Source organism: Lissotriton vulgaris, chromosome 12 (genome assembly GCF_964263255.1).
Source record: "Lissotriton vulgaris chromosome 12, aLisVul1.2, whole genome shotgun sequence".
NCBI lineage: Eukaryota > Metazoa > Chordata > Amphibia > Caudata > Salamandridae > Lissotriton > Lissotriton vulgaris.
The window spans coordinates 485,765,074-485,784,411 of record NC_141700.1 but is presented as its reverse complement, the minus strand read 5'-3'; the positions used below and the strand labels follow the sequence as shown (position 1 = coordinate 485,784,411).

At 46.7% G+C, this 19,338-nt stretch overlaps 1 protein-coding gene across 2 annotated transcripts in view; it reads right to left on the bottom strand.

Annotated features, from left to right (window-relative positions):
* Positions 1-19,338, bottom strand: part of MLKL (mixed lineage kinase domain like pseudokinase) — a 703,954-nt gene that overhangs the window by 620,849 nt on the left and 63,767 nt on the right. Inside the window, exon 2 of one of the 2 annotated variants that reach the window (XM_086945229.1) lies at positions 7,036-7,190. The exons of the other annotated variant lie outside the window; for it this stretch is intronic. The gene's annotated coding sequence lies outside the window, so the exon portion shown is untranslated. The remainder of the gene's footprint in view (positions 1-7,035; positions 7,191-19,338) is intronic. 2 annotated transcript variants of the gene reach the window in all.

Genomic DNA, 19,338 nt, shown 5'->3' with positions numbered 1-19,338 from the left:
TCCTGAATTTATTCACAGCCCAATATATTCCCAACGCCTCTTTCTCTATGACAGAGTAATTCCACTCCGCCCCCTTTAAACATCTCGAAGCACAAGCTATGAGAACCTCTTTGTCTTTCCTCACCTGTAACAACAGAGCACCCAGACCCTTACTGCTAGCATCTGTTACAATAAACGTCGGATCCCCTGGAACAAACGCCTGCAAATTTGGTGCATTCCTCAGATCCAACTTTACCTGAGCAAACTCTCTATTACACTCCTCTGTACAATTAAACACGGAGTTCTTACACATGATTTTCCTAAGATTAACAGTCTTATCTGCAAAATTTCTCACAAACTTATTGTAAAACTCCGCCATGCCCAAAAATGATGACACCTCTTCTTTTGAACATGGCACCTTCAACTTTTCAATTGTATCCACAAGTTCTTTTTTTGGACAAATGCCTTTCCTCGAAATATGGTGGCCCAAATAATCTAGCTCAGTGACACCAAACTTACACTTGCTCCGCCGTAAAGTTAATCCAACATCCATCATCTTCTTCAACACAAGACGAACCCTTTCATCATGTTCATGTACATTCTTTCCAGAAATAAGAACATCGTCCTGATAACATCTTACCCCCGGTATTCCTTTGAACAGATCCTCCATAATTCTCTGGAATACCGAGGCTGCCGAAACCAGCCCAAAAGGCATCCTTAAAAACTTGAATGCCCCCATTGGTGTTATAAAACTAGTAAGCTCCTGACACTCTTCCTTTAGCGGGACCTGGTGGTATACCGAAGCCATGTCCAAGGTGTTGAAGTAGCATGCCCCATCTAATGTAGAAACCAACTCCTCTATGTTTGGCAAAGGGTACTTGTCAACTATTACCTCCTTATTTAATGCACGAAGGTCAACACACAGCCGAATCTCATTATTTGGCTTCCTCGCGACCACAATCGGTGCGAGCCATTCAGTTGCTTCTACTGGTTGTATAACCCCAGTCGATAACAACCTCTCAATCTCTTTTCCCACAGCATCCTGTACACAAATTGGAATGCGCCTTACTTTAGCAGCAACAGGCACCGCACCCAACTTCAGTTTGATATCGTGATTGTAACCCTTTATACATCCAAGTTTTTCACTGAACAATTCCCCAAAATCCTTTATAAACTTATTCTCTTCATCATCTACATACTGTACTTGTATAACTGGATGAGCATTTGGATTGAGACTCACACCCAACCTTGCTTGATGAGACCAACTCAACAAGTTGTCTCCTCTGTCTGCCACATATATTTTTGCTTCCACAAGCCTCCCTTTATATTCAATGCAGTCAAAAAAGTAACCCATTATTTGTATGGGTTGTTCTTGATAACCTGTTGGTCTTATATCCGGTTTACACAATGACATTTTCTTTTCAAACACATCTTTAAACACTTCCTTTGAAATGAAAGTGACATGTGAGCATGAATCAAATTTCATCAACACACTTGCTTCCCCAACCAACACATAATCAGAAGGATGTTCTACAACATCATCATTAATTTGAAAACTAACCAACTTAGTCTCTGTCCTCGTATCTCTCCCAACCCTTGATCTGCAATTTCTACCAATATGCCCTTTTCTTCCACACACATTACAATTGAACTTAAGAGCAGGACACTCTCTCGCATTCGCCATATGCCCATATTTCCCACATCTATAGCAATTTCCTTGAAAAGGCGTTGTGAATTTCTTACTTGTCTGAATTTTCGGATTACCTCCATCAACCTCCCCTTTCAATTTTTCTCCCTCGCACCTTTCTTTTTTCTTCATCACATCATCTCTCTTCACAGCCTGACACACCACTTCTTGTGCTGAACTACCACTTGGGTTTTCTTCCTTCTTCACCTTGCTCAGTTCTCCAACGCATTTTAACATGTGTTCAACCCTTTTAGCAATACCTATCACTTCTTCAAGTGCAGGTTCATCCTTTAACCACAACTCCTCCCTTATTTTATCGCTCACACCTCTCAAAACGAACTGATCCCTTATTCTCTTTTCCACCAAACCCCCAAACTTACAACTTGATGCCAGCTTTCTTAGTGCAGTAATATACTCTTCAACACTCTCTTCTTTACCTTGCACTCGTAACCCGAAATAGTACCTTTCCATGATGGTACTTACTTTAGAAAGGTAATGCAAATCCAACTGCCTAACACATATTTCAAACTCATTCAACCCCCTTTGATCTGCTTGTGGAATTTGTGGAAGACTCTCCAAAACCTCCTGGCCTTCTCCACCCAAACAATGCATTAATAAGGCATGCTTTCTTTCTCCACTCAAATTCGCACCACACACCCTTGCGTAGTTCTCAAATATTTTCTTCCATTTTTTCCACTTAATCAGTGGCTCCCCTGGTTCCATCAGAAAGAAAGGAGGCACCGTTACATTCTGCATTTTGCTACCCTTATACTAAATTTTCCTCTTAACACACTTTATCCTTAATCTCCTTTATACTCTTAACCATCAATGTACTTCCTCTCTTCCCCCAAAAGGTGTGCCCATCACCGTTAACAGGCTCCAAGTTTCCCGTCCAGTTTTCTTAAGTTGAGCCTGACTCTCTTTTCAAGCACTTCTTGCCACCTCTTCCAGTTTGTGTGCTTTTCTCTGTTCAACAAACTCCTTTTTTCCTCCAAATCCGTCACTCAATTTATAATCTTTATTCGGGTTCTTAAAAAGACACCATAAAAGCACATATACAAAGTACACACACAGAAAAATGTTAAAAAAGATACTTTTTCCTTTTTTTAAAAAAAAAGTTGTTATAAAAGTTAAAATGTTTAAATGTTTCTAACACCATGGTTCATTAAGCTAGGGGAGCAGGAATCAATTATCCAAAGGGTCAGGTGATGTTATGGTCAAGATTCTCTAGTGTTCCTCAGCCGTAGTGCCATCCGGATGAAATTTATAGTGCAGAAAAGGGTGTAAGCGTCTTCTGCTTCCTTTAGGAACTTCAGGGCGAGTTTTGCATGTTTGAACTTTAAGTCTTTCAGGAGCCCCACCAGGAACTTGCGTCTTGGTACAGTGTAGAACGGGCACAATAAAACAAAGTGACTCATTACACACTTTCACCATATATTTTCCTTTTTCTCTACACCGCCGACTTTACTCCTCCTTCCGTTTTTTCACTCCTTCTAGGACCACTTTTTTTTATCTTTCTTCCTTGTGCCCAACACGCCTTTCTGTCCTCCTTTTACTATCCAATTTCGAATTTCGACTTTGCCACACGCCGAACCCCTGCTTTTCTTGTTGTCTTCTTTCTCGAATTAACAGAAAAAAACCCCAAAAAAAAACTACTCTCAAGATGACCGCCACAAATTCGTCATGTACATTCGGTCCTCTTTCTTAAGTAGATTGAGCTTCTTGTTCTTTTTTTTTAAACCAACTCAAAATGGCCGCCACGAAACATTTGCACTTCTTTCTTTGGTTGTTCAAGCTTGTTTTTTTCCAGACCGACTCAAAATGGCCGCCACGCAACAATTGTACTTATTTCTTTGGCCAATCTCGCTTGTTTTTTTCTTTTCTCAAAACTTTCCCATTCAAAGATGTCAGCCAACTTTCTTCCAACAAATAGTCTTTTTTCTATGGGAATTTACCCTCGAAAATCAACGTCACATTCAAAACTCCGTTTTTACATATTTTCCTTCACAAACCACGGAAATTGTCTACCTTTGCCGATTTTCTCCGCGTTTCCTTCTTTCTTTTCGTTTTTCACCACGTTTCCTTCGCTGTGCCACACCTATTCCTGGAAGTGAACGTTTGACCTTCCTTCTCCCACACAGCAGCCAAGTGAGTTTTCTTCTTTTCCTTTAGCTATACTCCTGTTGTTGAGGCCTACTTGCACATGCAGATTCCTCCTCAAACGTCGCCAGTGTAACAAAGTAGGATAGATCCAGGATAAGGTTGATCTGTAGTATTTATTCAGCCCCAACCAACAGTCAGCTAACAACTGACAAATATGGAACTTTCACATTAGATGAACATTGGTGACAGATGGTTCCAAGCTCTAAGTTCTAGCATGGAACCAGACCACCACTCAGAGACAGGTCATCACATTGGTGCACTGTGATTGTGGGGCCCAAATGCGCAACAAAACATGAATGCCCTTGGTGTGCAGACAAGATAGCAGTGCGCCCAAGCGAACAAGTCAAAAGGAAGCCTAACCTCAAGACCGCAGTGAGAGGTCGGTCAGGCCGTGAACAGCAGGCGCCCAGAATGCAGTGCCCATGTGCTGGCCTGGATCAGAGGCGCAACTAGAGCCAAATTTCGGGAGGTTAAGAAAAAAATTCGGGAGAGGGGCTGAATCTTTAAGCAAATGGCAGAGTGGAGCTGCAGGGGCTCTTAGAAAGGGTGAAACAACATCAAGGCCTCATTAACATGCAAATGGTCTTTTAAAGACCTGTGAAGTGCTTGGGTGCGGCTGTGTGTGCGCCCGGAAAGCTGTCTCATCCCTGGCTGCCATACACCATGGGTGGGGGGGGGCGTTGGGGGCTGAAGCCCTTTGAGTCCAATGGGTGTTGCGCGACTGACCTGGAACGTCTCCAACTCACCAGTGGTGTCACTTTGATGTACGGCACACCAACCACGGACGCTCCTCACACTGGTGAGAGCGAATAATCAGCCCAGCAACTGTAATATAACACTTTAAACGACGCCACGGAGAATAGGAAACAGTGTCAGAGCCCACTGGGGAGTAATTGAAGTCCCAAACACATTACGCCGGACACTAGCTGCAAGCATCGCGAAGCAGGGAGAGGTGCAGAGGATGGGGGACCTCTCTCCTTCCTGTCCCCACCCCCGTAGCGGCTCAAATACAGAACAAGGAACATCCCCCAGACACAAGACTAGCAGATTCATCGGTACTTGGGTGAGCTAGAGCTCAGAAGTGGTCGACTCGCCAAAACGAAGAGCGCATGCCTTCAGATCAGAAGCTGGCCAAGGGTCACCTCAGACACACGCCCAAGACACAGCAACGCGGCCCAAGACGACTGAGGCTTTGCCTGAGCATGATGGCCACCTCAATCTGGAGGCGACGCACTTGGCTCTCACAGCTACACTGGACACATCAGATTTCACACTCTCACGGGCAGAACACAGCAAGTTGGCAGACTAAGTTTGCACCAATGAACACACTTTATACGAGCTACAGCCTACGGCAAATGCAAACACAACTGCACTGCAAACTCTGCTAGATACGGTGAACACTCTGGAAAATAGGCTAGAAGACACAGAAGGGCGTTCCAGTGGGAACAATATGAGTGGTGGGCCTTCCAGAAGGGAAGGACGTGGTCTTTTATGTCGAACACTGGATAAGAGACCTGTTGTGTTGGGAAAAGGCAGGCATAGGGGCCTTTGAGTTTCATATTCAGGCTCAAGGTAATGCAATGTTATTTCACTACACCTCCCATGATCCGGCTCAATCCGTCATGAGGGGGGTGTGACTATAAATAGAGTACTTGCACATAGGCTGACAGTGTAATTCCATTCACCTGTGAAGTCAGTTTTGTTCTCGAGTGAGCCGAAGAAATGAGGACTTATGGCTGCCGATTTTGGCAGCATTTCTACGTTTTCCAGTAAAAGAAACTGTGGAATTTGGTGGCTAAAAGAGGTCTGCCTTGTCTGTCCTTTTCAAGTTTCCACCTAAAGTACCAGGAAAGGGTTTCTCTGGTTGTTCTTGGATACACATCAGCTTGTGCGTTTTCATTTTCTGAAGTGCAATGTGCTTAAAGTCTCATGAACGTTTGCACTCGCAAGTCTGTTGCTAGGAACAGTTGTTTAGCTGTAATTATTTTCCTGTTTGGCAAATGGTGCTAGGAACATATACTGATACGGATACAGATAAGTGAATATTAGATTTTTTTACTTTAAGATTGCTGTGCTTCTGAATACCTGTGTTAGTTTTTACTTCCTGTTTTTTTCCTAAGCTCCTAAAATTCAAAACTGGTTCTTCTATTTTCGTAAGGGGAGTTTTTTCTTTTGACATTTAAACTTGGAAGATAAATGAACACTTTGGTATGAACATTTTCTTTTGTGAATACCTATGATGTACCAACATGATTTTTGCCTTTTTGCTGATTTTGGTCCATTGGCTGCATATTGCCCAGGACAAAAAAAGAAAGGATTTTCTGAATCTATTGTTTGGTGTCATTACTTGGTTCATTGATGAGAATATTCATCATTGACAAACATACATGGGATTTACAGTGTATGCATGGTATGTATGAATTTCAATATAAAACATAGCCTGCCTCGTACTAGTACCACAAAGGTTTTGAATGAGGATATGTGAATTTACTTGTGACTCGTCTGTATTGCAGCATTTATGTACATATCAGCATGGAAGGATATATGAGAATAAATGTGGTGCATAAGGAAAGTCATTGGTTCCATAAGGCAGCATCCCATGTGATAGGCATTTTTCATAGCAAAAATATATATTTAAGTTATCTTCTAAAAGCAGTGAGATTGGAGACCTTAATTGTCTTTATCTTGTCTTTACATTTCTCCTTCTTAGCAGTTCCTTTCCCCACTACCCTTTCCCTCACTCAATCACTCCCAGCTTCTGTGCCTTTATGGAATGCGGAATTGGGGGTTTGGAGGGGTGGACCCAATCTGAGCATCGATCTGATCCCGAGGAACTTGTATGCATACATAGTCAGAGCTTGACATGTTGCCTGAAAACATGCTGTCACCCCAATTCACGGTGGAACGCGCCCACAGAGTGAAAGCTCGCAAGCCGCCTCCAGACACGAACCCCAGACCATTGCTCTTCTGGTTATTGAACTACAAGGACAGGGACACCATACTGAGAGAAGCTTGCAAACTGAATGAAATCAGGGTCCAAAATGCTCATATCAAGCTCTTCCCTGACGAAACGGAGCAAGTACAGATATGGTGAAGCTCCTAAGTCGTCAACCACCCTCTCCATGAACTAGACCTGTGCTAGTCACTGCTGTTCCCACCTTGCTTACAGGTAGTGGCAAAGGGTGCCGCCCGTTTCTTTGACTCACCTTCGGAATCAAAGGACTGGCTGGAAAGTGCTGGTCTCGCAGGAGGGCGAACGTCACCAAGGAGCAAGTTGGAAACAAGCCGGGAGAAGAAAAATCTATGCCGGGGCAGAAACAGGGGAGCAAGCCACTCCAGTTCACCATCTGCTGTTCCCAACCTAGAGCAAATTATCATAGAAAGGAGAGAGAAACACTTAGTGTAGCAGGGCAATCCGAGATCTAAATCAGGCCTCTGACCAAGATGTGGAGTCCACCCAATCTCAACATGAAGAGGACTACACTCCTGTATGGACCAGAGGCCCAAAATCATCGGGTCTGCCTGCTGTCACGCCACAGACAATATCATATGATTGAACATAGGAAGATACAAGACTAACCAGCTGACTTCCACAACCACTTGAAAAGATGAAGGTTGATTCTGTAATAGCTGAGCCTAGCACGTCTATTACAGAGATCATAGAAGAATCATTGTGTGAACTAAGCAGAGAAGCCTACGAGGGGCCACATAGTCAGGTCATCACAACCGGCATAACAGCTTTAGACGTAATGAGGCACAGCTAGCGTAGCACACAAGGGGTGTGCTAGGGGTGATCAGGGGCTGAAACCACATCACACGCAACCCCACCCCTGACACTTGTACACTTTGTAGTTGCCACAGATAGGCAATATAGTATGGACAGACCAATGTAATGGATCTGCTCTCATGAAGTTATATATGTTCCGATTCAGACCCCCGGTTCCTTTTTAGGTCTCGCCTAGGCAGCGCTTGCACGGTCTCTTCGAGACATGCTGCATTGAGGTATGGATTAGAATCTCCGCCCATTTCCTGCCCATCTTTTCAATTGGCTCTTATTTCTGTCCTTTCTAAATGGTTGCTTTTGATTTGTGAATAGGCTTAGTAGTCCCTCCTTAGTACCGCCTTGTCTGCATTTGTAACCTCCCACGACGACTGGACCTTTTACTGTGTTGTTACTCAGTGTGTTTTAGTTGCATTCTGTAGGAAAGTGGCTCTATATATACTGGACCAAAGTAAGGTACAATGTGTATAGAGTCCCCAGTCCCCAGAGGTTTGGCAGAGGCTAAAGTTAGATATAACCTTACTCTCTAAAGTGGTAGCTTGGTCGAGCAGTAAGGCAGTATCAGAGGACCGTTTAAAGCATTTGTTGTACACACTCAGTCAGCAAATGGTCTCACACACTCAAGAACTGAACTCTAGGCAAATTGTTTTGTATCAAAAGATATAGTTGTTTTATTTTAGAACCATCAAGGTATCAAAATATACTTTCTCAGGATGCGTTACTTTAGTTAAATACTTTTCAAATAGGCAATAGACTTTTTAAATGCAATAGTTACAGTTTGTTGCAATAGGCAACACAATTTCAAACACAATGCAACATTGAGCTCAATGGGAATTTCTAGTTGAATGCAATTAGTTACTTTGTAGATTACTTTTCTAACCCGAGACTGGATCCTAGATTCAGTCCCGGGAAATGAGCTGTAAACAGTTAAGTAAAAGCATTTTGGTTACAGTAGGGATTTTTAAGGAATATTATTGTATTTTAAACGTTTACAGAAACTTTTTCAGTTGAAATTTCCAATGTTATCCTATGGAAGGAAATTCAATTTCCAGCTAAAGTACGTTCACGTTACTTTTGTAATCCCGTACTGGACTCCTAGGTTCAGCACTGTGACCTCTATCTAAAACAGGTAAGTAATTACGATTTTTAAAGAATATTTGAAGTTTGCAAATTATCGACACTTAGAAGAAATTTTAAAGAAAAACAGTCAATGGTTTCCTATTAAAGAAAATTCAATTTGCAGGTAAAGTATATTCGCATAACTTTTGTAATCCAGTACTGGACTCCTAGGTTCGGCACTGGACCCGCTAGCTAAAACAGGTAAGTAATTATGTTTTAGTAGTTGGTACGATTTTTAAAGAATATTTGTAGTTTGCAAAAATCGACACTTAAAAGAAATTTCACAGAAAAACAGTCAATGGTTTCCTATGGAAGAAAATTGAGGTTACTGGTAAGTATGGATAAAATTAATTTTCGGGGTTTGTGCTGGGATAAAGGGTACAGCACTGAGGTCTCTCCTGATAACAGGTGAGTAAATTGGAATTCGTTGTTCAGCTAATTTTAGGTGAATATTTTAAAGTTCCAAAACTCCACACTTAGAAGAATTTCCAAGTGAAACCAGTCAATGTTAGCCTATGGAAGAAAAGTGAGAGATCAGCTTTTAGGTAAGTACTTGACTGGCAGAGTTAAGGTTCTATGCATAGACTCAGGGGTCTCCCAGTGTCAGGTAGGTACAGTTGGTACCCCCTCAGCGGCACAGGGGCAGCCGGTGCAGAGGTAGTTAGGCCCAATGTTATCCAATGAGAGGCAGGGGGCCTTCGGTTGGTGGCTGCTGGCTAGTAGGCCGCGCGGCTGAGGGAGCAGGGCTCCTGGTCACTTGCACAGGGCAAATGGGGAAGTAGGATAGGACAAAGGTTGCACTTCCAGGGGCACTCGTGCTGGGTGCAGGGTGCTTTTGAGCCGACGAGTGCTCAATGTTATTCAATGGCGAGCTTGAAAAGGGAACAAAGGCTGCAGGCTCGGGGACGGAGGATCTTCTAAAGCGACCAACACTTCGAGGGGTAAGTTGGGATCTTGGAGGGTAGGTAGGCACCCCGGAGCTGGGCACAGGAGGCCGGGGGCACCGGGTGTAGGGGTGTCTTTGCACGTCGGGAAATCTTACCCTCTGCTGGTCGCGGTTGGAGGGGTCCCTGGTTCGGAGTCTTCAGGAGTCATCCGGGTCGTCGAGGAGGGTCCTTGAGCACTGGATTCCAGGTCAGAATCGCCGGGGGACGTCCTCAGGGTCTTTGTCCACTCGGGCACAGGCTCGGCTCGGCGGGTGCAGAGTGGGCTGGATTCACGGTTCCTGGCTGGCACCAGGGGTATTGCTGTTTGAGCAGAGCCACTGCTCGTGGGAGTCCCAGTCTCTAAGAGGGTCAAGGCAGGCAGGTACTCCGGGGTTCTTGAGGTTGCTGTCCGCAGGAGACGCCGGGATTTAGCAGGGGCAGGTTCAAGGATCAACAGGCCTATAGGGCTGGGGCCAAGTCAGTTGGCGTTGTCCTCTTGTTAGCAGCTGCACGGTAGGTCTTCTTCTTGGTCTTCATTCTTGTTTTGAAATTGGGATCGGAGGAAGGAAGGTTCACGGTGCCCCTAAATACTACATTTAGGGGTGTTACAGGTAGGGGAAGAGCAGGGACCAATAGGTCCCTGTCCTAGGGTGAGGCTGGAGCCTACCTCTAATTGTGCAGGGCTCCCCGTCCTCAAGATGGCCGGAGCCCAAAGTTGTGCTTCACCTCGCCTCTCCCACCTGAGGGGTGGAGTTGGCACAGGCTGGCACGCCCCTTTTCCTCACGTAGGTTTTCCCGCCAGTCTTCCCGCCAGAGTGGGGGTCAGAATCGGTGGGGGCCAGTTGCTGAGTACAGCAAGTGGTCTGGAGAAGCTCACAAAGGCGGTATGCCTTTGAAGCTTCCCCCTAGCCATCCTGGGGGAGGAGGCCTAGCACCTTGCCTAAGATGTGCATTGTTGCAGGCCCAGGAGAGCGGGGGGCTCTCCACCCAGGGGTCCAGCAACATGTCTGCTGTGTGGCAGCCTAGGCAGCCTCTCAGACAAAACGTGGATTGTAGGTTAGGTTTCAGGGGGCATCTCTAAGATGTCATCTGTAGTGCTTTTTACATTAAATCCCACACTGGCATCAGAGTGGGTTTAATGTACTGAGAAGTTTGATATCAAACTTGTCAGTCTTCAGTGTAGCCATTATGGTGCTGTGGAGTTCGTAATGACAACCTCCCAGCACCATATACTCTGAATGGCAGCACTGCACTTACAGTGCCCAGGAATGGCCCTGGGCACTGTAGGGGCATAGGGCTCCTACACCTGTGCCTACACCACTGGCATAGGGCACACAGCTAGAGGGGTGACTAATGTATGCCATGGCAGTGGGTGTGTGGGCATGGCACACAGGGATGTGTGCCATGTCGACTCTTAGTTTAGTTCTGCACCAGGCTACTCAGTCTGCAAAGGCAGTGCGTGGGTGTCAGGGTGCAGGGCCCCTAAGGTTGGCACAATAAGTGCTGCAGCCCTTAGGGGTCTTCTCTGGTCACAATGCCCTGAGTACCTAGGGTACCATTTACCAGGGGCTGACATGTGGCCAGAGATGCCAATGGGGTTTCAGCTTCAATACAGTTTTAGGGAAGGAACACAGGCCCTGGGTACCTGATTGGCAGGAGCCCAGGGCACACTCAGTCAAAGCACATCAGCAAATCAGCAAAAAGTGGGGGCATACCAATGGAAGAAAGATGGCACTTTCTCACACATTCTGTGAGCATAATTTTCTTAATTGACTTTCTCCTATAAGCAGTTGCAGGCAGGGTTTTTGTTTCCCAGCTAACACACAGCATTCGTTTTCTGCCCAGGCAATTCCACCTTTCATTGCGTTCACCGCTTGTTCTCTATTGATGGTCCAGCAACATTTTCACTGATCCTGTAACTGTCTAGGTTCAACCATAGTTTAAATATATTTGTTATATTTAATACCTTCCGCATATTTTTTATAAACCCTATGCCGAGGCTCGATTCCGGGTCCCCAGGACCAAAGTCTGCAACTCTGTTTATTTATCCCCCCTCTGATGCTTGTTTCCTGCTCATCAGAGCCTTCGGAGGGCACCTGTTCTGTGCACCCCACACCATTGTTTTGATCATGCGGTTTACAACAATGCACTTAAATAAACAATTAGCACAAGAGTCCCACAAGGCTGTAAATAACAATGATCCAACTCAATGAAACTCATAATCATCCTTGGAAGGAGGAGTGTCTAAGGAAACGCTCCAAAGATTTGAACCCCTGACCCACAACCTAAACGCAGGGTGTCTGTGACATGTACAGACCACATAGCTACCTTGCTGCTTAAATATATCTCTGCAGGATGCTGATTCTGGCTCTACAGAATGGATAAGCGTATCAAGTACCCCTGATGCCTTCTGTGTCACAAAGACATCACTGACATACACTAATGAGCAGAAAAACGGAAGCACAATAAAGCATGGGAAGGGACTGTTCTTGTGTTTGAGGGAACAGCCCCGAAGCAACTCAAAAGGATCCCTTGCAAACAATCCAAACCTTGGTTCAATGGTGCCCTTAACGACGAAAGACGCAACTTAAGGCTCTCTGAGAGACGTGGGGAAATTACCCCTCCACACCTAATCTCAATCAGTTAAGGAAGAAGAGAAGCTCTTATAACAAACACATTCGTATTGCTAAATCAGATAATTTCACAGTGCTAAAAACCATCCCAAAAAACTGTTGGGTATCATCAAACAGGCTATCCGCCTCCTGCAATCAAAACCACAGGTCCCAGTGAAGAAGACTTCTCAGCGCACTTTTCGAAAAGTCTAGGAATATTGACCGGGAACTGCAACGTGCCACTGCTAATCTGCTGTCGATGAGCTCCCTGGGTGTGACAGTACATGCAGCAGTGAGTGCTCCGCCTTACTCCACAGAGTACACACCCAAAAAGAATGCTTGCTGGAACACCTTCATACTCCCTGATTTGGAGAAGACATCACACTCAATGGCATCTCTTAAACCATCCAACCATTTCAGCGATCCACTCCCCGCTATGCTGCTCAAAGACCTAATTCTGCCATTCGGCCATTCTGCCTCTCTGTTCCAAGATCATCCAACAATCTCTCTTACAGGGGAGGATTCCGGACTGCTTTAAAATGGGGCAAGTCACACCTATCCCCAAGAAGCCCAATGCAGACCTAAATGACCCCAATAACTACCGGCCGATCACCAGCATCATGTCTTTAGCTAAGTTGCCCGAGAAGTGCATTCACACTCAGCTATGCAACCATATCGAGAAATATCAGCTGCTAGACTGACATCAGCCAGGCTTTAGACCAGGTCATAGCACAGAAACTGCTCTTACGCACATTGTGGATGACGCCTTAGAGCGCTGGACCAAGACACGCCTTGTCTTCTAATTCTCCTAGACTTGTCCTCTGCTTTTGTCACTAACAAACATGATAATTTGATTAACCTTCTGCAATATAGAATGGGGCTATCTGGTCCTGTCTTAAACTGGTTCTCCTCCTTCCTGCATAATCGAACGCAGAGAATCAAAGTTAAACAATCTTTAGCTGCAAGCACCTCAGTCACTATCAGCGTACTTCAGGAATCTGCTCTCTCGCCCACGGTCTTCAATCCCCTCACGGAACTGCTAACTGCTATTTGAACGGGTCAAACATTCAATACCATATGTACGCAGACGATACGCAACTGTATTTGAAGATCTCCTCTCCAGATGACATTAAAACTCTTAATGGAGCGCTCCAAAAAACTCAACAATGGCTAACACATAACCATCTGTTACTAAATGCACTCAAAACAGAATTTCTCCTGATTACACCCCGCAACCAAGAGACCCCAATGCAAAACTGGGTCAATGATATCTCTGCACTCAACTGCTCCCCGCACGTGGTGGACTCCGCTTGCTCTTTAGGTGTCAGTCTGGACACATTTCTAAACATGCAAAGACACATCAGGGCCACTACTAAGAGTGTGAACCATCAGCTCAACACTCTCAGGAAAATCAAACCTTTCCTACCTCCTGAGGACGTCCAATCAGCAGTCCAATCACTTTTTATCTTGTGAGTTGAATATGGCTTGGTAACCCAAGCAGGGCTTCCTAAAGCAAGGTTAGAGCCACTAAGAGCTACTCTGAACGCCTCTGCCAGACTAATCACAGGCTCCAGAAAGCATGATCATATTTCACCTGACCAAATTCAACTTAACTGGCTTTCCACTGAAGCAAGGATCCGCTTCAAAATGGCTTGTCTGACACATAAAGCTATTCACCGCAATAGCCCCGTTGACCTGACAAAGAAACTCTAGCTCTCTGGTTCCAGTCGAAGCTTGAATATGTTACTCCTGAAACCACCCAAATACAACAAAAAAGAACCTACAATCGCACCTTCTCAGGGCTGGCGCCAAGAATCTGGAATGCCCTTCCGACGGAAATCAGAACCAACCCCTCAACTGCTTCTTTTAAGAAACAAGTCAAATGGCTATTTTTGGAAGAACTTCATCAGCAATAGCCTTTATGTTCTTGTGATAATCACTACCCTCAAGTGCTTGACAATCTTTTTTACTTTGTGTATTGAAATGTATGCCTGACAATCTTTCTCTCTAATATGGTTTAAATTTGTACTGGATTCGAAATGTACTGTATCGTTCTTGGGGTGTGCTTAAACTGCACAGCCTCTTCTAGTTGGGCCTTCACCTGGTCCTTCCTATTCTACGTTTGTTGTATTGTAATTTTACTGTCTCCCCATGGCAACGCTAATTGTCCTCTCTGTACAGCGCAATGATACCCGTTCTGGGTCTTGTTCGCGCTTTATAAAACCTTTCAAATAAATAATAATAACCACCCTGTCCTGGAAAAAAAAATAGATTCAGGGAGATGTTTTCGGTTCAGCCATGCGCCATGTCTTTTCGTTGGGTTGTGCTTCTGATTTTTAGCAGCCCAACGCCTCATTTGTTGGCACCCAGCGCCAGAGGACTGGTTATCCTGTGCAAAGCCTTGCAGAGTCATCGTTTAGACAGACATATGTCCTTTCTCTTAAGGGCGTGGGAAGGCTGCCAGGTCTTCCACTGTAACACTGTGTGTTTCATTTATCAGCACTCCCGTTTACCAGGCAGCCAGGGTTTCCCTCCCCTCGACCTCTACTGACCTTCACCCTGCAGCCCCCTTGTCAAAGCATCCCCTTTCCTTGCGTCTCATTCTGCACTGCACTCTCTCTTTGATTTCCATTGGTGAGATGGCAAAACAGGCTCAGTCTGAGGTGAGTTTTTGTACACTTGTACAGAAATACACCATTCCGTTTTTTGTCTGGTGGAGCCTGCAGTGTAAGGTGTACAAAGCAGAGGGTTTTTAACTAATTCATTGTTTCTAACACCAGATGTCCGCCGGGTAGGAGCTCCTGCTGAGAGCTCCAAGTGCTGGGGATCCCAATTTTGGTTTTTATCCCCGTCAGCACCCAGCTGCAGCCCCTCCGTTTTGTGCTAAGCAACGCAAGAGTAACTGGAACAAGTAATTGGATTTGAAGTAACAGTAACTTCCTTACATGCCTGGCGGTGGACGAAAGCTGCGGTGGAGCCTGCCGGTGGACGAAAGCTGCTGAGGATCCCCGACCTGCCTGGAAGCTGAGCCTCGCAGGAGAAGACGAGCCACCCACACCTTCCTCTTCGGTCCCTGGGCTCCCCCTGGCCAGTTTGCAGAGCACAACACGGATGCCTATTGCCTGGAGCCCGCCGCGCTCGACTGGTGCACGTTGTGGCTGCTTGTGAGCCAGTGGTTGCCTGCGTGACGAGCTGTCGCTGTGCAACAGAGGTATCCGACCCGACAGCAATCACCACAGCTAGCGCCGGTCAACGAGGAAGTGGTGCCGGACCCGCCTGCAATCATTACCGCTGGCGCCGGTCCTCGTGGAATTGGAGCCTGACCGGGATCAATGCTGGCGCCGGACGGATGACGGGAACCCCGCTGCGGAGTGTTCCTGCTTGCCTGCAATCACCACCGAGACCCCCGGTGCCCCGTTGGGAGCTGTGCTGTCCTGCTCGCTGAGCACCTGCCTGACTGCTGCTCCGGGGCCCCAGGGCTCCGGCTCGGATTCTACACAACGTGGCGACACCAGGGGAAGCAAGCACCCTGCTGCCAAGGTGAGCTGCAATCACCGCCGAGACCCCCGGTGCCCCACGGGCTGTCCTGCTCGCTGAGCTCCTGCCTGACTGCTGCACCGGGGCTCCAGGGCTCCGGGACGGAATCTACACAACTCGGCGACACCAGTGAAAGCAAGCGCACTGTTGCCAAGGTGAGCTCTGTGTCCCCCCCACTCTACAAGCTGAGCTCTGCGTCCCCCCCCCACTCCACTCCCTGAGATATTTTGGAGCCGCGATCGGGAATGTTACTTTGCAGATGGGGGGGGGGGGGGAGAGCGGTCTGACCGAGTGCAGGTGAGCGAGGGCAACCCTACCCCCGTGAGACTCTCGGTGAGATTGTGGATCATTGCTCACACCGTGTCTCTCAGTTGGATGCCCTTCCGCCACCCTCCCCCCCCCAATAATTGACGTACAAGTATAAGTGAGTCTGCTCCGAAATGCCGCGTCTGTACAGGCGAGTTGGTGAATCACCTGTCCTGATTAACACTGTTGCAGCATGGTGAACACGATGTTCATGAGGCTCTTGAAGTTTTATGCACGCAAATAACTACTGTGAATGCTCTGAATGTACTATCACAGTGGTACTGGCATGCAGAATTAATTCTGTGGACAAAGCGGTCCCTGCACTCTCCACTAACTAAAATGGCGGGGGCCATAAAGAAGAGCCATAAATCGCCTCCACTGCCCACCAGATGACCATGAGGCTACATACCAATGAGCTCAGGGGTCACCAATATAGAGATAAGACGCGCTCCTCTCCTCCTTGCAACACTGGAGCTGTACCTTCTCCTCCCCAACAACTAACACAGATGATGGACTAACCCGACCTGCCCTAGAGTAGAAAGGGAAACCTAACTCTCTAAAAAACTTAAACAACAGACAAAGGACTACTACAATGGACGCCTGTTTCTGCATGTGCTACTCGGGCGGCCATCTTAACATAACCTAAGAACTGGCCTTTTTATACCAATCCCACCCACCACAGACTTTACATAGCATTGTATCTAAATCTTCGTGTGATTAAGTGTCTGCCTTTTACTGCAGTATTATACTCCTCATGGTATTTTATACATTTTGTGTAACCTGCACCCATTTTCACTTTTCCCCACCGGTAGCGCACAGATCGCGACCTCATATTTTACCGGTTGCTCACTAGTCATATGTGTCTATTGTAGCCTTATGTTTGCACCTATATTGGTTCCAGTATATCTTTTGTATTTTATTCCAGTAGATCTATAGTAGTACATTCTTATTTGCATATTGTATAATTTGTAAGCTGCATCCATCTCACTTTTATCCCTATTATGCACTGTTTGCTACCTCATATACTTTGTTCATTTGTAAGCTGCACCCATTCACTTTCTATTACTGGATTACACCAATGCTACCTCTTACATTTTGGTTACTCTTGGCCATGCACTAACGTCACTTTGGTTCCATTTTACTGATTGCTACTTCATATATCCTGTACTTTTTTGTAAACTGCATCCACTCACTGTTTACTCCCGGACTGCACCGATTACTACCTCTCATATTGGCTCCTTCTGGCCACTCACTAGTGTCTCTCTTGCGCCATGTAGCCTACGGTGGACAGTTGTTTTTGCACATGGGTATTACTATCGTGCCTCCTCCCACACCCTCCTATACAGCCACCCCAACATGGATCTCATCGGCAAGCACACATATAGAATCAACTACCCATCCACTCTCACCAGAAAAGCCGCTAAACGCTTCAAACACAACTTCCTGAAGTCCCACCCTGAAACCCCCTTTGCCAACACCTACTTCTCACCGGTCAATGGAGCCCTAAACATTGATATCATCTTCCACACCTCATGCAGAGCTCAATGGAGAAAAGCGTTCCTCACCCTACTCACCGTCTCCACCACCAGGAAAACCGCCCATGGCTTAACTCTCTCCATCACACCATCCCAACTCTTCCCTGGCAGAACCACCATTACTATCTACAATAACGGGATTGTCCTAATTCAATCCACAGACAGGAACCTGGAACTACTAGACAACCTGTTCCCCAAGTTCAAAGAGCACCTTTCCAAGCTGCGGACCTCCACCCATAACTCCTCCAGCACTATCACTCCTGACGTCACAGCCCCCACCCCCAACCCTTTTAACCTAGCTCAGCATCAGAACGACATGCACCTCACCTCTACCCCCAGCACCCTAGTCAATCACCTACCTGCTGTTATCACCCCACATACCTCAATCACAGTCACAAATTGCTCCCCCTCTAACACTAACACTTGGACTCCCACACATACCACTCCCATTCCTCTCTCCCCTGACATAACAACTCCCACCCACAACTCCTCTAACCTAGATCAGCACCAGAACGACACGCATAACGACAAATCCCACCCTTTGTCCCCCCCCCACCCTCAGTCCCCACTACCACCCGCTTACCAACCATGCAAGGCACTCCACAACAATTAACATACCTCCCCCTCCCCACGACAGGACCATCCCCGACCCCATTCCCCCCCCCACTCTCAGCCCTCACTATCCTTCAGGCTCCCCCATCACCACCAACATACACTCCACCACCACCCTGCTCTCTCTGACTGCGACCAATGCCCCCCTCTACGCCTCCAAAACCCCCCGCACCTCTTCCACGCCCATCGCCCCCATGCCCTCTCTCCTCCCTAGCACCATCCCGTACGACGACAACACGGAGCCCTTCGCGAACACCAACCCATCCTCCCTCCCGCACGATAATCCCCAGGTCAGCCACACACCCACGTTTAACACCCGCAGCACTCACACCTATCCCACGCTGGACAAGATTATGTCCTCCCTCCTTCAGCTCAAAGAAGACATCCACACCATCAAAGAAGACATTCACACCATCAAAGAGCTACTCATCACACCCCCCAGACACACCTCACTCACCACCACCCCCCCTCTCAAACTGCTCTACACTCGTCCGGATGACGCTCCCAAGCTGCATCCATCACACAGGACCGCGATCCATGCCCACAATCGCAACAACCGCACCCGTCGCCCACACTGGACAACGATCCCTGTCCACAATCTCAACAATCGCCCCCGTCGCACTTGCAACCCTCTTTCGGATCTCGACACTCTCACCCTCATCCGCTCCTACGATCCAGCTGCCCTAAACAACCCAACCGCCTCGCACCTCCCCATTCCCACGATACACTCAAATCCCAGTAGACCCTCTACACTAAACAACAGAATCTCCATCCCGAATAACCTTAGAAAAGTCCCCATCTCTCTAGTACCCTCTACCTCCCCTGACACACCCAGTCTCAAATGCAGTCTCCTAAACTGTAGATCGGCCTTTAGACACTCCTCCGCCATCGCCGATCTAATCCTAACATTAGACCTTGACCTAATCATCTTGACGGAAACCTGGCTAACCGAATCTTCTACACCTATAATGGACATTCTGGTTCCCCCCAACTACCACATCATTAGGCTTGACAGGTCCGGCAAGATAGGTGGAGGAATCGCATGCATACACAGGAACAACCTTTCAGTGCTGAAAGTTTC